Source organism: Sesamum indicum, linkage group LG12, assembly GCF_026168435.1.
Source record: "Sesamum indicum cultivar Baizhima isolate 11 linkage group LG12, ASM2616843v1, whole genome shotgun sequence".
In the NCBI taxonomy this organism is placed as follows: domain Eukaryota; kingdom Viridiplantae; phylum Streptophyta; class Magnoliopsida; order Lamiales; family Pedaliaceae; genus Sesamum; species Sesamum indicum.
In genome coordinates this window covers 6804644-6817585 of record NC_142668.1, presented here as the reverse complement: position 1 = coordinate 6817585, position 12942 = coordinate 6804644, and the positions used below count along the sequence as shown (strand labels likewise).

General features: G+C 36.6%; 1 long non-coding RNA gene across 1 annotated transcript; it reads left to right on the top strand.

Moving 5' to 3' along the window:
- The first annotated feature begins 4373 nt into the window (after positions 1-4373).
- LOC148784808 (uncharacterized) lies at positions 4374-6238 on the top strand. Its single transcript, XR_016063334.1, has 3 exons — positions 4374-4532; positions 5050-5113; positions 5999-6238. It is a non-coding gene; the product is annotated as an uncharacterized LOC148784808 (long non-coding RNA).
- Positions 6239-12942: the final 6704 nt, after the last annotated feature.

Genomic DNA, 12942 nt, shown 5'->3' with positions numbered 1-12942 from the left:
ATCGGCGGTTCGGATGGAAGAAGCAGTAATGGAGGACAAGAAGAAGGGGGAAGAGAAGAGGAAATCAACATATGCAATAGGGGAATCGAGTAGGTTGACCAAGAGGGGAACCGGTCGCTCATTCTCAGCGGGAAGTGGGAGTTTTACACGTGGTGGTCCCATTTTTCGAGGAAGTAGTGGACAGAGGTTTGGGGGATCCACGGGCTATAACAGAGGTTCATTCGAACGCAGTTCATTTGCTACGCCTTCTACTGGATCAGGAAGGGGATTTGGACCGAGTTATGGTCGAGGACCAGTTTTTCCTCCGAGTTGTTATACTTGTGGAAGACAACATCAAGGGCCATGTTGGCGACGGGAGGATATACCGAAGACTTGTTATCGCTGTGGAGGTAGAGGACACATTGCCAGGAATTGTTCCAGTCAGACTATAGGCGTGACTGAAAGTGTTGCTAGCGGGACCCAGAGCCAAAGCAGTGTTGGGAGTAGTGACAGGGGAACTGGGAGAGGCAGAGGCAGAGGTAGAGGCGCGGGTAGCAGAGATAGTGGCCACGCCATTAGTAGCAGTATGAGGGGGGTTGGAGCACAAGTTACTCAGGGACAGACCCAGGCAAGGATATATAACATTACTAGAGAGGAAGCCCCAACATCGAATGACGTGATATCAGGTACGATATTGTTATATGACATTGCGGCTTATGTTTTGATTGATCCTGGATCTACACATTCATATATTTCATCCGAATTTGCATCTAAAATACCGGGAGAGAATAGTCCGTTGGGATATAATTTGATGGTTTATTTGCCCGTGGGAGGGGGTGTGATAGTGAACAGTGTTAGAAAAGGGAGTTTAGTGAGAATCGGAGATGTAAATTTACCTGTAGACCTTATAGTGCTGGATTTGAAGGAGTTTGATGTGATTCTGGGGATGGATTGGTTAGCGCAACATAAAGCAATAGTTGACTGTTATAAAAAGGAAGTAATGATCGAATGTTCTGGCGAATCAAAAGTAATATTGGTGGGGGATCGTCAGGTAGTACCAGTTTGTGTAATATCAGCTATGGAGGCAAGACGATTGATGTTGGAGGGTTGTGAAGCATATCTAGCCCATGTGGTAGATACCGAAAAGGTTAATCCCACGTTGGAAGAAATCCCGGTAGTGAGAGACTTCCCTGAAGTATTTCCTGATGACTTACCAGGATTGCCACCGCATAGGGAAGTGGATTTTGCCATAGAAACTCTTCCAGGAGTTGCCCCAATTTCTATTGCGCCGTACAGAATGGCTCCAGTGGAATTACACGAGCTCAAAAAGCAAATTGAAGAATTATTGGGGAAAGGATTTATCAGGCCAAGTACTTCGCCGTGGGGAGCACCAGTGCTGTTTGTGAAGAAGAAAGATGGGAGCATGAGGTTATGCATCGACTACCGGCAATTAAACAGAGTAACAGTGAAGAATAAATATCCATTGCCGAGGATTGATGACCTGCTAGACCAGCTAAAGGGAGCTACAATATTTTCAAAGATCGATTTGAGGTCTGGGTATTGGCAGTTGAGGATTGCAGAGAATGACATACCGAAGACAGCTTTCCGTACTCGTTATGGTCATTATGAGTTTCTGGTGATGCCTTTTGGGTTAACAAATGCACCAGCGGCATTCATGGCATTAATGAACCGTACATTTCAGGAATATCTGGATCACTTCGTTATTGTGTTTATAGATGACATTTTGGTATACTCGAGGGATAGAGATGAGCATGAACAACATCTGAGGATGGTGTTGCAGATTTTGAAAAAGAAGGAGTTATATGCTAAGTTAAGCAAATGTGAATTTTGGGTAAATCAGGTGGTTTTCCTTGGGCATGTAGTATCTGGTGATGGGGTTATGCCTGATCCTTCAAAAGTAAAAGCTATTATGGAGTGGAGAGTGCCAAAGAATGCCACTGAAGTCCGAAGCTTCTTAGGGTTGGCTGGATATTACAGGAGATTTGTTGAGGGTTTCTCTATAATTGCTGGTCCTCTAACCAAGTTGCTCAGAAAGGGGGTAGAATTTGAGTGGACGGAAAAGTGTCAACAAAGTTTTGATGAGTTGAAGAAGAGACTGACCTCCAATCCAATTTTGGTGTTGCCATCTGGTAGCGGTGGATATATAGTGTATACAGATGCTTCTAAACGGGGTTTGGGATGTGTGTTGATGCAAAACGGAAAGGTAATTGCTTATGCGTCCCGTCAATTAAAGAACCATGAATTAAATTATCCTACACATGACTTGGAGTTAGCCGCGATTGTGCATGCACTGAAGATCTGGAGACATTACTTGTACGGAGAAAAATTTCAGATCCTTACTGACCATAAAAGTTTGAAATATATCTTGACACAAAAGGAATTGAATTTGAGACAGAGAAGATGGATAGAATTGCTGAAGGATTATGATTGCACTATTGACTTCCATCCAGGGAAAGCGAACGTGGTAGCAGATGCCTTGAGTAGAAAGAGTTCAAGTACATTAGCCAATCTGGGGAGTCACAATCAGACATTGCTACTGGAGATGAGGTCTATGAATACGAAACTAGAGGTTGATCAGGTAGCGGGTTTATTGGCAGCCTTGCAAATTAAGCCAGACTTTGTGGATCAGATCAAAGAAGCACAGACTCTAGATGCTTTCTTATTACGAATGTTGGAAAGAATAAGACTTGGTAAGAAAACAAATTTTTCAATAAGAGGTGATGGAGTAATAGTAAATGGGGGACGAGTTTGTGTGCCCGATACAGATGGGTTACGCGAAGCAATTTTGCAGGAAGCTCACAATTCACCATATGCGATGCACCCTGGTACTACAAAAATGTATCGAAATTTAAGACCCTATTACTGGTGGCAGACAATGAAGAAGGATGTGGCTGAATTTGTGGCTAAATGTATGACATGTCAGCAAGTAAAGGCGGAACATCAGGCACCAGCAGGTAAACTGCGACCTCTATCAATACCAGAATGGAAGTGGGAGAAGATTACTATGGATTTTGTCGTGGGGTTGCCACGAACATTCAGAAAGCACGATGCTATTTGGGTAATTGTGGATAGATTGACAAAATCTTCTCATTTCTTGCCGGTACGAGTAACTGATTCTCTGGATAAGTTAGCTGGATTATACATTTCTGAGATAGTGAGATTACATGGAGTGCCTGTATCGATTGTGTCAGACAGAGATCCCCGATTTACTTCACGCTTTTGGGAAAGTTTACAGAGGGCTTTGGGCACAAAATTGCATTTCAGTACTGCATTTCATCCTCAAACAGATGGGCAGTCAGAAAGAACGATCCAAACCCTTGAAGATATGATGAGAGCTTGTACAATGGAGTTTAAGGGCAACTGGGATGATTATCTACCTCTAATGGAGTTTGCATATAATAACAGTTTCCACTCTAGTATCGGTATGGCTCCATATGAAGCTTTATATGGAAGAAGGTGTCGCAGTCCGATTTGTTGGGATATAGAAGGACTAAGACAACTAGAAGGTCCTGAACTGGTGCAGGAAACAGTGGAAAAGGTACAGGTAGTAAAGAAGTGTTTGAAGGCAGCACAAGATCGACAAAAAAGTTATGTTGATCAACACCGAAGGGAGATGGAGTATGAAGTAGGTGATAAGGTTTTCCTGAAGATATCTCCTTGGAGAGGAATTCTGAGGTTTGGCAAGCAAGGAAAGCTGAGTCCGAGATACATTGGGCCGTATGAAATTATTGAAAGAATTGGACCACTGGCGTATCGACTGGCATTACCGGCAGAGTTGTCACAAATACATGATGTTTTCCATGTTTCAATGCTGCGACGATATCGGTCTGATCCTAGTCACATTATTCGTGAGCCGGAGATAGAGATTTCCGAGGAGTTAACATATTTGGAGGAGCCTGCAGAGATTTTGGATAGGAATGTAAGGAAATTAAGAAATAAAGATATACCGATGGTAAAGGTGAGATGGAGTCATCATTCCCCGAGGGAGGCGACTTGGGAGGTTGAGGAGCATATGAAAGAGAAATATCCCTATTTATTCCATTGAGCGGGTAAGTTACTTAAATTTCGGGGACGAAATTTTCATTAGGAGGGGAGAATTGTGACGTCCGTAGAATTTTTTATGTAATTGGGAGACTAATGGGTAATTATTAGAAATCTAGATGTAATTAGTAGATAAATTATAGATTGAATTTGGGATATAATAAAACTTGAATGGATTAAATTGGAGTTCTTAATAATATTTGAAAGCAAATTATATTAATTAAGAAATTAGAAAGGACGTGATTGGTATTTTAAGAAAAGTTTAATTAAATATATAAAATAATAATAATACTTTATATATATAAATAGTATATATATATATCTATGTGTGTAATAAGGGAAGAGATAGAGTTTGAAATGGAGGCGGTGGGGCCTCTCTCTCCACCCAATTTTAATTTAAAACACATACACTACACACATACACATAATACACAAATTCACACACACTCATATACACACAGTAACGCACACACCCATTTCGGAAAACAGAGGTACGGAAATTGTAATTTAATTTTTGTTAATTTATGTAATTATATTATTTAATTAGTCCGTTTATTAAATGTTGATTATATTGAGCGGTGAATTATTTAATCGGAGTATTTTATGATTTTGGCTATTTAAATTAGTGTCGTATTAAATATCACAATTGCTATAAAATTGATATAGTTGGGCAATTAAATTATTTGGTTTGTTAGATTTAATTATCCTTATAGTTAATTTATACAATTCCATCGGAATGATTACCCAAATATGTAATTCTATGTATTGTTGCTTAATTAAATTGTATAGCAACGGTAAATTGACAGAAAATTCGTAAAAATACTTCGTAAGTTATATTTTAGAAATATTATGTTATTAAAGAGGAAAATGAGGTTTCAATGGTAATATAATTTACGAATGTTATTAAAAATGATAGTTATAAATATATAAGGGGTTTGATTAAGTGAATTCTTATGAATTATTTGGTAAATTAAATATATTGATTATACGTATTATAATTTATTATAGGACGTGACGACAAGATAGAGAGTTGAGCAGTCCCTCGTGAATCGAAGTATTTTGGGGATTTACGGTAAGTATAGCTAATTGGATTTATATATATATATATATTTATATGTGTAGTATTGTATAAAATATATATATTGGTTTCTTGGATGCGAACGTGAATTTGGCTTTATATTATTATGCGTGGCTTTCGTATATTGATTGTTTATATAATTAGTTGTGAATTATTTGTTAGATTATCATAATATTGGTGAAATTGTTACTATGTGGTATGTGATGGTAATGTAGAGATATGCGGGATATGATTATGTGATAATCATATAATTGATTGTTGATGAAATCTAATTGGGAGTTGTTATTGAGAAAGTGATTATTATAAAGAATAGAATGACGATTGTGAATGGAAATAAAAGATGATGCTTACCTAGTTGGAAACACAGTCAATGGTTTATGAAAATGTGATTGATATTGAGATATGAAAAATATGTGAATTAAGCTAGGTACCATGGCGCGTAGGGTACCGGGGTATTCCGGGGCAGCAGGGAATATCCTGTGCTTGTTAGCTACACACTGGGGTGGTGTGGGGGTACCATGTTTGTTGTGATGTCCTGTGCTATATTGCTACACAGCTGAAGTAAAAGAGTGTGGGGATATCACACAACGGGTATCCTGTGCTGTATATGATATGATGATGGCCGGCGAAACCATTGACTGATGTATACCAATTAGAGTAAGTGGGGCCCTTAGCTAATAAACGATAATGTTGAATACTGTGTCATAGCTTGATTTATATTTGTGAATAGGTATTACTGCTTATATTTGTTGTTGCTATTGACAATGACTGTTAGTCGATGTAACTGCATGTACGTGAAATTGTTGCCTGTATGTATATATAAACTGATCAGCTATACTTATTGAGTAGGCAGCTCATTCCTTGCCACGTACTTTTCAGGAGATAGGTCACACTGACTAGCCACATTGACTTTGAGCGGTGCCGTTGTCTTTATTAGGTGGGTCAGCCGTGACTTCTGAAGCCAAAGTTTTTTTATTGTTGGGTTGTAAATATTCTGGTCTTTTATCGGGATTTATGTTTAAAGTTGTGGTATGATTTTCTTGAGGTTATGAACACGAGAACATGTAGTGAGGGTAAATATTACTTTTGGTGGTATATATTATCTTTTGTGACATATAACATTATATTGATAAATTAGAATTTATTTTATTGGTTGAAAGAGAATTACTTATAGAATGAGTTCTGATTAGAGAAGGGATGAAATAGTGATAATTAGATGTAGCGAGTAGGGGGTGCTACAGTGTTGGGTCATAACCCTCGACAATCATAGGCTCCACAGAACAAAGCATAATTGGTGCACCTTCAGGAGTAGTAGCTTCGATTTTGATCCATCCTTCCTCGGTCACTTTGGAAATAAGATGATCCCTTGCTTCTTCATTTAATGAATCTAGGGGAGTGCAAGGAAATAAAGAATAGAAAGAAAAAGGAACTTCTACATTAGCAAGAACATTTGAATAGTCTTTGTCGTTCTCATCCTTAGTGATACTGATAAGGCTTGTATAAAATTCTTCCACAAAACCACAAAGAGATCTGATTTGGTTAATGCTCCTATCCCCGGCAACCACAAGCTCATCATACACCTTCATGTCCACCAATTGATCAAACACCGGGGACTTCATGAAGGCACGAGCACTTTGTACCTCCTCCTTGTATTCATCACTGGTGCAAAATAACTATTTACCTTAATTGATGCTTGGTTTGCGAAATGCTGTGCAATCTTTCTACTTGGAAACAAGAAGCTCTTTATGATCTGCTTCAAGCTTCGTGTTTCGTTCATGCAACAGGTCCTTCAAGTACATCACATCATTCCTCTCCTGATTACGTAGCCAACCAGGTCTCCCTTATCTGTTTGAACAATCCTTTTATCATTTTCAGTTGCTTCTTCATAGGCACGTACTTCTCTATAGAGACAGAGACAAAGCTATCTTCCAATTCAATGGTTATTTGGGGTTCTAGATGGGGAGAAATCTTGGTCTTTTCTTTTCCAGCAGCACCTTTCGAGATCCTGCTAACTTTCTTAGCTGGAGAAGTGCTTATCGGCTCAGAAATTGAGGTTTCCTAAGAACTAAGAGGAAAGTCATCATCATCATCCTCGGAATCATCCGCTCCTATTAACCATCTCTTCTGACGGGTAGAAACACCAACAATAGGAGAACTCTCTCCCCTACCTTCAGGGGCAGCTTCAATAGGGCTCGTAACAACAACTGAGGCACCTAGGGGTGTGAAAAAAGAATCAGACAAGATGGCAACATCATCAGAATTATTTAGGCCATGAGAAACACCCACCAAGAAGAGGGTACCTGAAGAAACAGGGGTTTTAGCAATAGGGTGCGATTGAGCAAGGCCCTGGGAAGAAGATGCTTGCAAGCGTTGACGAGCACGCATCCGAAAACTACGGGAAGCTATCACAATGTTTGATGGAGACAAGTAAGCTAAAGGTGAGTATGTAGAATGGGAAAACCCAACTAACATCAGAAAAACAAAAGAAGAAGTATATCAAGATATGAGGCATCCAAATCAAAGGAGGCTGGAGATAAACCAATGATAGAAAAAACTTGCATAATTATAATAATCTTATAATCATACTCATACTCGAGAATCCCTTCCCTAAGGAAGGTATCGTCCAATGATATAGGTCCAACAGGTTCTAAAGGAAACGCTACTGGTTTGGACTGACCCAGGGTTTGTTTGGGGAGGATGGAGACAGAAAAATACAACCTTTCCAGCCATTATGATCTCTTATTATTGGTCACTAACTTCAGCCCCTCTTAATATTCATATAGAAAAAACTATCCCACTTATGCTAAGGCTCAACTGGTGAAGGGCGCAGAAATTGTCAATTGAAAGATCAATGCTTAGATGAGCCATCAAAATCACAAAAGCAGAAATAGTTCCAAAAGAACTCAGAGTAAGTTTGTGCTATGCAAAGATGTGAATAGTCAAGAATCCCCTCGATCAAAGGATGTAGAGGTAGACGAACGTCAGCCTCAAGATCAGCAAAGAGGAAGATCCTACACTCGAAAGGGGGAAGGTGTTACGGTCATGAAGCACGGGTTGGATAATTTTATAACCATTAGGTATATGAAATTTAGAAAGCAAAGATCAACATCTACGCCGGTAAAATGGACGACAAGGAGACGAAAAGATAGTCAGATCCTTTAGATTCGTCAAGGAACAAATTTATGTTTTGATAATTTACGGCAGGAAATTCATACTGGGGATCCCTGAATGGATCAGGACCAAATAAGTCTACAGGAGCACTAGTGATAGTTCTCTCGCTTGAAGAACTAGACTGCGACACAGTAAATGGACGACCTAAAAATTGAAAGAGAAGGGCAAATGAATATTAACTTGATCAGAAGAAAGGAAAAAGGGTTGGCTTCACTGAATTGCAAATCTTTGAATTCTCACGAGCAAAAGATTTGGATGATGAAAGGTTTCCTTAAACAGAAAGAGTTCAATATTTAAAGGAAAGGAAGGGCCGCAAAAATCGAAAGACCCACAATGATTCGTATTGGACGAGACCTTGTGAAAAAGCAACCCTCTACAAAGGCACCCGTTGGTAAATAATTGGCTAGTGGACTCCGGTATGTAGCAGATGACAAAGTTGCCAAATTTTGAATTTCACCGCCAAAAACCTCAAGGCGATGAAGCTAAGAGACACGACTGGAAAATAAAAAGTTTGGAGGTCTCATGACTCCACTTACCCAACTTTAGTATATACACACTTGGTAAGTGGGGGGACTTCTGATATGGGAATATTTCCTATATCCCTTGTTGAGACCTTCATCACTCGAGACGAGACATATAGGGATCAGAGCAAGCAGTATCATTGAAGGTATAAGAATTAGAAAATAGGACCTTAAAAGACCTATGAAGTGAAAGTATCTGAAGGTCATAAGAGATCTCTGAAGATAAAGGACAGAGTGTCAGAAAAGCTCTGCCAGAGCCTCCTGCACACTCTGTCTGCATAGTATTGGTCCCCCAAACCAACTCCTGTCTCTATCAACCGTCATGGTATGATCCGTGGCTACCCGTTAGATCAAAATACGATCCAATAGATCTTATAACATCGTAAGCATCTGACCCTTACATATAAGTATGGTTCTCTACCTGCATAACCAGGTTGAACACTCTATCTAACTCATATACTCAGTATATATCTCCGGGGATTCTTACTGACTTAATCATCGGAGAGCTATTGCCAAAATCCCCTCCGGCTTGGCTCTAACATGTGTTGTCTTGTACATACTCAGTGACAACCCCCAATCTTGCAAACAGTTGATCTTGAGACCTACGAAGCCCTTTCACTTACCTGTAGATACCTTTTTATTTTCAGGATACAACACATTTCTTATGAATCAAGAGCATATTCATTACAGATAGCTTAAAAAATTTATCAAACGTTAGATTAACAGTTAATGTTAGGTTAATTGAATCCCTCCAAAAATAGTAAATTATATTTTCTCCCAAATAAGTTTAAAATTACACTTACACTCTCTTTGATAATTCGCTATTTATACCTTACCCTTTTTTGTTAGAGTTTTGACAAAAAATGCTGAAGTTAGCGAAAAAATTACATAAATTTCAAAATTTACCCTTCATTTAACAATCTCATGTAATAATTTTGTACTCTAAGAAAAAAAATATAATGATGTTGAAATCATTCCACATATATGTTATATTTATCGCTTTACAAATACAAAAATATATAAAAATCTTAAATGAAGAACAAAACAAAAAAAATTGTAATTTTTTTGTCAGTATTGGCAATTTTTTGTCCTTACCCAAAGGAGATGATGTCATATGTAAAAGAAGAATTTTCGAAAGTGAGTTACATAAACTTTTTTAGATGAAAATATACTTTCATTTATTCAAAAGAGGTCTATGTGCAATTATTCCTTAATCTTATATGCTACAAGTTGTCTGCCAGTTGATTAGGTCAATCTTTCCTTATGTGATCCATCATTTTCCATGTTTGTAACTTTGTTGCTGCAGCAAGTCCTCTTTAAAGTTATTATTCTATAGTACTCTTTTCATGCATATTTAATGTCAATTCATTTTATTAGTTTCAATTAGTTATATTCATTTTATCTTCTTATTTATTTAATCAAATAAATATAATAAAAATTTAAATATATACACACATTCAGTGTGCTTCAATACTATACATACTAAAACTTAAATTATACATGTGTATCGAGTACGTTTCAATACTATGCATACTTCAAATTAAGTTATACAGATGAATCGGATATGCTTCCTAAAGTAACAATCATGATTAAAAGAAATATGAATTGTCTACAATACTCTTGATTATTTTATTTTTTTAGAATTACTATATTTCTTAATTAATTAGTTTTATTAATAATTTTCTAGAGATCATAAGCACATAAAGTTAATTCACTTTATTAGTTTTGATCATTTATTTATCTTATTCTTCTTCTTCACTTTCATTGGAGTAAAAAAAAATAAAAATTTAAATTATACACATAGATCGAGTTTGCTCTAAATCATTAATTCATTATATTTTTTTCGTTTTTGATAGCTAATTAATAATCGATCCATGCATCTTACCACAGCCATGGTTTCCGACGTTACCTAGATTCAGATCCATTATATTAGTTAATATTAGATTTAGGCTCATTATTTTTATATTAAATTCAGATTTAATTTCATACCCATTTAAATAAGTATTTTGGATATGGGTACGATTTAAATACTAAAATACCATTAACTTAATGCTCAAAAATTTAATGAATAAAATTTAATGTTCTAAAATTTTTTAAATATCCATTAACTTAAATTATTGTAATATATAATTTTTTTCATAAATCCATCGATTAGATATACTTATCACCTAAAATTTTTAAATTTTGTACGTAGCTTATTAATTTCTTTAACGTCTTGGTATTTTAAAAAACTTTGTCAGAATTTTTCATCTTTATTTTTTAATGACCACTTCGAATTAAACTTTTGGCTAAATTAGTTTGACCGCAGAGTGATAAGTTAAGGTTAACTATAATACGGGACTGAAAAAATTTGATTTGCAAAAACTCATTAAATGAAAGTTGAACGTAATTTTAAATTAATAAAAATTCATTTGATTTTTATTCTTTTTTTTCCTACCAGCGGTCGTCGGCGCCACCAATATATATAAAACGATATATATGATACATGTGTATATATAATTGTGTATGTATACATACAAAATGTATATTTAATATTACTACGATTTGGACCATTCGTTCTAAAATATTAAATATAAATAGTTATTAAAATGAGGGTATATAGCTAAATATTTTAATGTCGTAAAAAATAACAAACAATGGTGGGAGAGTGTGTATTATTAAATAAAGTTATAAGGTTTTTTTTTTTGTCTATCTCATAAGCACAGGAGAGTATTGTTGTAAACCTTCTCAAACACCTCCGTCTGATGATTGGGTGTTCTAGTTGTGTCTCATGTTCAAAAATTAATTTAAAAAATGATTAGAAATATAAAAAATTAAATGAAATTACTAATGTGTTAAAATACTTACCATCTTCCGTTTGTGCGCCCTAACGTATGATGCCCCCGCGATAGACGATGGCAACTGCTTTTGGATTAGTTGTCCGGTTGACCTTACTTTTGGCTGACTATGCCTGGATTTTTGGACTCGACCAGAACTCCAGGAGCTAGCGCTAGATCTTCTTGGTCAGCCACAGCGGTCGGGCCAACTGCTTCTGGCATCAACAAACCGCTTCCACAGGACCTTCCCCGCTGTGACTTGACGAGTTTGAATATCGACTCATCATCACAGTCTTAGTAGTACTACATCTGAAAAATTGACAAATAAAAAAATATAAATATTACTTAAAATTAAAATAATATTTTATTACCTTCAATTTTTGGAACCAAAATAGCTGGTGCTCCTATGAGATCTGCGATATGTTGGCCTAGGGATGCAGATAATGCTCTTTAACTACAACATTGATTGTCGTGTGAAATTTGCGGTCGGACCTTAAAATAATAATTAAATTAAAATTAATTCAAAAATTTTAAAAATTAAATTAATTGACTAAATTCTTCTACGTACCTTGCATCTCAGAGGTTGATGAAATACTTGTGGGCCACTGGGGAAAGTACTGGCGTTGGTGGTGGTGGTGCATCCCACGGCCTCGCTGAGGCCTGTGTACTATTGGCCCACCGAATCTGACGCCAATGTGGGTGAGTTTGCAGGTATCTGCGGAACCCGGCACACTCCATCCGAGGATGCAGCAGCTGGAGGTGCATTTGCTGACTCAACCAGGAAAAGGCTGGGAGGACCACGACCGTGGGCGCGACCACAGCCCAGCCACTACCTCATCCAGGTGTGGCGAAGCACGAATCGTCATTATTTGAAAGTTAAAAAATTATTAACATTAAAAACTCATAATAGTATTTTATTATTGATAAAATTATATTTTTTTAAAAATTCCTACTATTTTCATTAAAGTCAAAATTTATCCTAAAAATTGTATAAAAGTTCTAATTTTTCCTTAAAATATTTATAACAAATTTATTAAATTCCATTATTTTCCTAAAATTGGCATTAATTATATAAGATCCATTAATTAATTTCCTAAAAATTGCATTTAATTTGATAAAGGTCCAAATATTTTCTACTAATTGCATTAAGGTTCAATCTTTTCCGTCTGATACATAATTCTCCTAGAAATTGCATTTAGGTCCAAATTTTGCCTATTATTACATTAATGATCAATTTTTTCCTAAAATGCATAATTTTTCTTATTATCGTATTTAGGTCCAAATTTTGCGTAAAATTACATTAAGGTCCAAATTT